The 8,525-nt window shown below is 36.2% G+C and overlaps 1 pseudogene; it reads left to right on the top strand.

The window, feature by feature from the left end:
* Positions 1–7,184: 7,184 nt before the first annotated feature.
* Positions 7,185–8,111, top strand: LOC138924528 (olfactory receptor 2T27-like; annotated as a pseudogene).
* Positions 8,112–8,525: the final 414 nt, after the last annotated feature.

The raw sequence follows: 8,525 nt of genomic DNA, 5'->3' as shown, positions 1-8,525 counted from the left end.
TTGTTAGTATTGGGTGTAATGCAAACATGCGCCTTTACTCTTTGCCTTGGTTTACTAGAAAACTAGGTTCATTCTGCCACTGTTACAAAATTTTTCAACAAGAAAGTAACTTAAGATGATAGTTGGCTGTTTAATGTATAATCCAAGCATGATTTTTAAAAACAAGTAATTAAAATAAATGTAAATAAGATCAAAGTTTATACTATCTTAAACTAAGTAATGGATAGTCAGTGAATACCTAAATCATTTTCCAGACAAGTACAATACTAAACATTAATTACTGGATATAGGTTTACCTACTTTTGGCTTCCTAGTGCAAAAATTAAAGATCAATTTGAGTCTGTTGGTAACCATGTCTTGTGCCACATTGGAAGGTTGCACTATTCAAAGGGCACATACTCCTTAAAATTATGAAATGTATTTGTAAATCAGGCAGTTCATGAATGCTTACTTAGTGTTCACTAGGAATAAGGGATACCAAGGGTTAAGAATTCTAATATACATGATCAGAGCTGTTAGAAACAAACAGGGAAACATCTTTGTATGCAAGAAAGTAGGATGTGAGTTTCAGTAAGAGAAAGTATGAGGAATGGAAATGCGTTCTGTTGAGGGAGAGGAAAGTAATTTTGTCTTAAAGAAAGGCTAATTATTACAAAATAGTAAACAAGAAGACATAGGACAAAATCTGAATGTAAAAAGAAAGTTGTAGAAGGTTTATGGAAAGAAATTTTTGGAAAATAATTTTATGAAGAGTGAAGACTACCTAAGATTAGAATGAGTGAATTTTAATATCAAAATAAGTTAATGTAAAATTAAAATTTGGCTCTTTTTCTGTTTACATGACAATGTTTCTTGGGATATAAGACTTATGGCAATACAGGCTGCGAGGGCTTTTTCACCTTTAAGCAATATGATTAGAAAATGGAGGTTTCATGTTTTATCAAAATAATTTTCTGTGTTCTTTTTTTCTCTATCAAATCTTTAATTTCTTAGAAAAGTTGAGTTTTCTTAGGATTGAAGGACTTAAGTTTGGCTTGCAACTATGTCACCTTTTGTATTCGCTTTTGAAACATGTTATTGTTTCTTTGGTCAAATAGATACCTAAGTATTATTTCATAATGATCTGTGTCCAAGTCTTTTGGCATTTTTGACAATCTTCCCAAAATATTCAAATTCTAAATTACCTGGATGTAACTTCGGAATTTTCCAGAAAGCAGTGGAATATCTCAAATGATTTACTCTTCCTTCTTATGAAAAGAAAGATATTGCCCCTATTAGGCTTATCTGGTATGTCAAATTACATGAGATGTAGGGTTGATTGAGCAATAATAAGACTTTTTAGGTTATATTGTACGAGTTAATGTTAGTAAAAAGTGTTCTAGAAATTGTTTAAAATATCTAAAAATCAGATTTCCTGATATAATGTTATTACCTGTAATTGTAGTGACTATCTAAAATGTATGCCACAAAAATACCCAAATTTTCCTGTCAATTGTATTTACCCATTGCCTTTAAAAAAGAAGTTTTTTGTCACTTACAGACAGTTCTTGTTTTATTCTCTTCCTGATTCTTTCAGAATTTGGAAATTCTCAAGTATTCTTTTCATGACAATATTTGTATATGCATGGGTTCAGTGAAGGTCTTTTCTCCTTGTAACAGGACACAATTGGAAATATTGGCTACATTACCAAAGCTTTGACTAGAATATCATATTTGAGAGAGATATACACAGACTCAGATATGACCAGACAGTTTTAAGGAACTGCTTGAAAAATCAGCCTAGTTAGTTGCTTAGCAGATTCCAGCAAGCAATTTTAATAAAGAGCTTGTATAGTCAGTCACTATTTTTGCTGCATATATATAAATAATCAGTCAAATTTAACACACAAATTAGTCATGCTATGATTATCTTTATTAAAAATGGGTGTTATTGTGGCAAAAGAAATTATGTTTGCACCTTTGTAGACATTAAATTCTAGCCCTAGTGTCTTTAATGTTGTGCTATACCTGTAAGTTGTAGTGGATCCTAAATTCTTCTATTTTGCTTAAGTCTGAACATGATACTCCAAACTGACATTGGCAATTTTATCACCCTTGAAATCTCCTCAGAGATGACTATGCAAGTCCCTCCTCACTACTGAGATGGCAACCAAACTTCAGGGACTTGAGACTTGGTTACAGTTCTCACAGCTAAAGAAGACTCTACCTGACATCAAGTTCTTTTACAAATGCTGGAGACCTCCAAAGCAAATTGACTAGGAAGAGAAGCAGCTCAATTTGAGGCAGATAGCTTTTCCACGGTGACTGGAACAAGCCTCTATACCGTCTTTCCACTGCTTCCTACTTTGTTTTCTCTCTCTCTTTCCTGAAGGAGAAGGCCCTTCACCATGTTTCCTAATCCCTTGCAAAAGAGGGAGGCCTCTCTGCTGGATTTACCATCAGAAACCTCAGTCTGTTCCAGAGAGTAATGGCTCCTTAGTTCACACTGGGAATAATTTCATTGAGATTCCAGATGCCACTGTTTGTCTCAATTGATATGCAGACCCATTCTACTAACTCAGGAAGCTAGGCCCACCTAAACTCATTCCTTGCTTTAATTTAACTCATACATGGGAGGAAAAAAACAAGGTCTTTTGAATATTTCTGTGAAAAATTCTGTTGGGCTGCCAGTGTAACCCAGGCCATCTATAACTTTCTTGATATACCCATTTATTCAGGCAACTTTTGGTATGTAACAACATAGCATCTGAACCTTGGTTATAAAATGCTAGCACCTCTATGTCAATGAACAAGTCTATGGGTGATATCACTTATGTGGTTGCCTTCTGTAAACCCCCTGGTTATGTTTTTATTGGTGGAGGCTTCAGGAATGTCCTCAATAATTGGGCAACTCATTGCCTTGACAGGTGCTGAACACAAGGACAGTGTACAATTGCTGCATTCACTGTCCTGTTCTATCTGCATCACTAAACAATGAACTCTCATTGGTCTCTCCCACTGAATCTCCATAGTCATGCTAAATGAGAACTTCCTGGAGGTGTATGTGACTCTAGGTTTGCCTCCATGGGAAGAGCTTCCTTCCTGTGGATCAGAGTGAGTGCCTGTGAACAAATGATCAGGAATCTCTCCCTAACTCTCGAAGCGTTGGCTGACTCCATAGTCAAAGCAATTTCAGCTCAGTAATGGTCACTTAACTCAGATAGTTTTGGATAAATGTGGTCAGGTCAAGGTAGTTTTGGGTAAATGTATACCTCTTGATTACTTGCTGAGTAAGGAGGTATCAGTGCATTGGCAAACACCTCCTGCTGCACATGGATAAATACATCTGGGGAAGTAGAAACAGTATTACATAAGATTAAAGAGTAAGTGCATTGGCTACAACAAATTGCACCTATCAATCCACTGTGTTTTGATTTGTTCAAGTGGTTACCTTCAAGTTTAAAATCATCCTGCAACCCAGAGGTGCAATATTTCTCTTCATCTTATTCTGTATACTTATCGTGAACTTGTGTACCTATTGCCTGTTGTACCTCTGTAAAAAATGATGTGCCCTATGGGGTAATGGTGGTTGAGCAATTTGATATGATCTCCAATACCTACAACCTTAAGAAATACAGACTTTAGATGGAAAATGTCTGATAATTCTGCCTCTTAATCATTCTTGTTACTCCAATGTGGCCTAAGTGGTTTCCAACCCACTTTATACTTTCCCTGCAACATGGGACAAGTCAATCAAGAAAGGTGCTTCCTGGCACTGAGGGACAAGAGCACTATGCACAGGGAACCTGACTGTTGATCAACATTGCTTTCACAGAAAGATCCTGATCAAAAGGGGAAATGTGGAGATTTAAAGAAATTTTAACTAAAGTTTTCTGGATTTGCTTGTGGTTTGCCATAGCATGTTAAAACTGAAACCATAGAAACACTGACAATCATAAGAGAATACTGTGAACAATTATATGCCAACAAACTGGATCAACTTGAAGAAATGGATGAATTCCTCAGAACATATAACCTGCCCAGACCAAATAATGAAGAAATAGAAAATCTGTTCAGACCAATAACAAGTAAGAAGATTGAAATAGTAACCATATACTTCCCAACAATAAAAAAAGCCCAGAACCAGGTGGCTTGACTGGTTAATGCTACCTAACAGCTAAAGAAGAATTGATGCCAATGCTTCTCAAACTCTTAAAAACAACCTGAAGAGTAGGGAACACTTCCAAATTCATTTTATGAGGTGAGAATTGGCATGATATGAAAGCCAGATAAGAATACTAAAAGAAAAGAAAATACAGACCAATATTCCTGATGACTATAGATGTAAAATTTCTCAAAAAAAATAGCAAACCAAATTCAAAAGCACATTTAAAGGATCACACACCATGAACAAGTGGGATTCATCCTTCGATTGCAAGGATGAGTCAACATACACAAATAAATAAATGTCTTATTAGAATGAAAGATAAAAGATATCATATGATCATCTCAATAAATGTATGAACATGTTTGACAAAACACTTCCATAGTAATGACCCAACACACTGGGTACAGAAGGAATGTACCTCAATATAATAAAGGCCATATATGACAAACCCACAGCTAACGTGATACTCAAGAGTGAAAAGTCGAAATCTTTCCCACAAAGATTAAGAACACGATAAGGGAATCCACTCTTACTACTCTTATTCAACATAATACAGAAAGATTTAGTCACAGTAACTAGTCAAGAAGAAGAAATGAAGCATCCAATTGGAAAGAAAAAAGTAAAATTGACTGTTTGCTGATAGTATGATCTTATAAATAGAAAACCCTAAAGAGTTAGTAAAAACCTCGTAGAACTAATAAATTCAGTAAAGTTGTGAAATACAGTGTCACATGAAAAAATCAGTTGTGTTTCTATACATTAACAATAAACCATGTAAAAAATAAATGAATGAAACAATTCCATATACAATAGCATTAAAATGCATAAAACACTTAGAAACAAATTTGAACAACAAGGTGCAAGATCTGTACTCTGAAAATTAATAGACATTGATAAAATAAATTGAATACACAAATAAATTAAGATATCTCATATGCATGAATCAGAAAAATTAATTATGTTAAAATGCCCATACTACTCAAAATCATCTAAAGAGTCAATGTAATATCAAATTCCAATGGCACTTTTCATGGAAAGATAAAATAAAATGCTAAAATTTGTATGGAACCACAAAGACCCTGAATTTCCAAAGTCCTTCTGAGAAAAACAAAAACTTAGGCCTCAAAATTCCTGACTTCAAACCTTATTACAAAGCTATAATTTCTCAGGACAAGAACTGACTAAGTGAATGCAAAAAAGCCATGGGGCAAAATGAGTGGCAGAGCTACTTGAAGTTCTCCAGGCACCAGTGACTAGGGAACTGGAGGTAGGGGAGGGAAAATGATTTTATCCATTAATAAAACAATTGGCTTGTATGCAGGAGGTTAAATCTTGTTTTCATCCAGCCTCCACATCAAAAATTCAGGCAGAAATCTTTGAAAAGCAAGAACAGGTAAGTTTAGACCACGTGAAAAGGAAGATTGCTTCTCACAGTGAGTACATTTACTTGACAATTAGAAGAGGTAGGAATTAAACAATAAATTTTCAGTGGTTTAGATAAATATATAAATCACTAGAGAGATAGAATAACGTCTTGATGGAGGGAAGCTCTGTTTTAAACTGCCTGAGTCCTCATGTCTTCAGCCATTGCCTGACAAGGGACATAGGGCACATTGTTATATCCCTCTCTGTCTCAGTTCCTCAAGATTGCACATATGGCCCATATGAAGTGCCACTTAGTTACTGCATGCAAATCACCCTGGCATTTAGTAAGCCCACCATAAGTGTTAACTACTGTTATTGTAATTATCATTATTGTTAGTATTTCCTCCACTATACAGACATGAGGGGAGACAATCTTGTCCTCCAGCAGTACATCTTTTGGGATTACTTCATGTTAGGCTGGGAGAAGCATTACATGGATCCTGAATCATGAAAACTGTGCTCCTTTCCTTGAAAATTTTCTCCAGAAGAAGTATATAAAGGCATTTATAAGAATAGAGTGAGTTATGGATGGAAGCAATCTGTTCACACTCTTTTACCAGGGTCAGCCTTTTTCCATTCTTAGAAAAATTATTTTAGAGTGGTTCTTAGATTTCATTATCTTAAATAAAGTAAGGCATGAGGATATATGATTTGATACAACATAGTATTTCACGTATATAATTGATAATGAAAGCAAAATTTCTGGTTGCTGTTGCTCGAAAAGAGAGGAAGCATTGCATGTGAATCATCAGGGTTCGCAACGGAAATCAACTCATTGATCTCAAGACTGAGTTACTATTTGATATTTGTCATCACATAAATGAAAATACATGTCTTCATTTGTCATCAGTGGAAAGATACCTCTCCTACAAACATGAGACCTTAGAATTGATTTGCAGGACTTTAATCAACATGTTAAGTGTATTTTGAAGGAGTTTCTATTCCACGGACAATGAACAGTAACTGAAAGATTAATGGATAGAGGAATATGAGTAATGTCTTTTAGGTTGTTAATTGAATAAGAAAATTATTGAAATGCAAATATACAGTTTAAAACTAATTTAAGAACGAAGAACAAAAGGAGAAATTGAATAAAATAAGAATTATCAAGGTGAGTAAGTAAAATAGAATGAACAGCCTATTTCATTTGGTTGACAGCTATAACTTCTTGAGTACAGCTGTGAGAGGGCCTCAGGAGAAGTTCAAGAGATCCTCTGGGGTGGAGGTGGGTAGAATAAGAATTTAAGAAAAGCAACATGCAAGACAAAAGAATGTCAACAGCCCAGAGTTCATTAAAAAATTCAAATATATGCGGAAACTAATGGTCAAGTTAGTTATCACTATCTGTAAAAGGGACTACATACTCATTTACCCAAATCAAACCAACTGTAGGATATGACATTGATAATTCCTAGGTAAAGGAATTTTGATTTGATGGAGTTTTTAATTTCTCTTTTATGAGAATATACTGTTATAGAGACCTAGCCATACATATACAGAGATAATGGTGCTGACCAAGAGATTAAATTATTTTATCAAAGCATTACAACTCTTGTTATATTATTTTCCTTCTGCAAATATTTCAGTATGAATAGAGCATTTGAATAAAAATATGGGCCTGGACCAGAAGAATGAAACAGCAACAGACTTCATCCTCCTAGGGCTCTTTCCCTGGTTCAGATATCCCTATCTCCTCATCCTCATCACCCTCTTCATCTACACTATTGCCTTTACTGGAAACTCCATACTAATCATGCTCATCTGGCTGGACTCTTGCCTCCACACCCCCATGTACTTCCTGCTCAGCCAGCTCTCCCTCATAGGCCTGGCTTACATCTCTAGCACAGTCCCCAAGATGGTCACCAACTATTTCACAGGGAGGAAGAACATTTCTTATTTTGCCTGTGCCACTCAGCTCTTTTTCTTCCTAACCCTTGGCCTTGCTGAATGCATCCTGCTGACTCTCATGGCCTATGACCGCTAATGTAATCCCCTGAGTTACACAGTCCTCATGAGCCCCAAGTTCTGTCTCCAGATGGCTGCTGTAGCTTGGATTGGGGGAGCCCTTGCTGCCCTTGTACACACTATCTATCCAATGAATTTTCCTATCTGTGGCTCTAGGGAGATTAATCATTACTTTTGTGAGATGCCAGCCATCCTGAGAATGTCTTTTGTGGACATATCAGCCTATGAGATGGTGAAATTTGTGTCAACCATTGTATTTCTCCTGGTCCCATTTATTCTCATCCTGGCCTCCTACACTCTCATCTTCCTCTGTGTCCTCAGAATGAACACTTGCAAAGGCAAGAACAAAGCCCTGGCCACATGTTCCTCCCACCTGACAGTGGTGAGTCTCTACTTTGGTCAGGCCATCTTTATATACATGACACCCACCTCTTCCCATACACCTGAGCAAGACCAGATTGGAACTGTGCTTGGCACCATAGTGACTCTTATGCTTAATCCACTCATCTACAGCCTGAGGAACAAAGAAGTGATGGGGGCTCTGAAGAAGTGCATGGGAAGGTGTTGCAAGTGAGAAAATGCCCTGTTTCTATGGTGTCACTTTCTGAAATGCTCCATCCTCTATATTAAATGCTGCCATGGTCACTGGACTGCTGTACTGAAAATGTAACCACATAAGAGAGCAGGTAGGTATTAGGACTGACGTCGATTGACATTTGTTTGTTGGAATGGAGTCGTTCTTCCATAGTGGTGACTTCAGTTGAGTACAACAATAATATGTTACTTATCATTAGTCTTTAGAGAAATTACATGGATTTTGACGATAACATCTGTACAGACATAAATGATCTCCATCTTCTTGGACAGCTCCGGTGTATTGGGGTATGGTACAAAACTTATTGTCATCCTACAGCTAACACCTTGATAGATGTTTTTTCTTTAAAAATCATCATATCTGCATTTGCTTTCATTTGTCTATTTACTCTTA

This window comes from Equus caballus, chromosome 6 (assembly GCF_041296265.1).
Source record: "Equus caballus isolate H_3958 breed thoroughbred chromosome 6, TB-T2T, whole genome shotgun sequence".
NCBI lineage: Eukaryota > Metazoa > Chordata > Mammalia > Perissodactyla > Equidae > Equus > Equus caballus.
The sequence above is the reverse complement of the archived record's forward strand: the minus strand, read 5'-3'. Positions and strand labels throughout refer to the sequence as shown.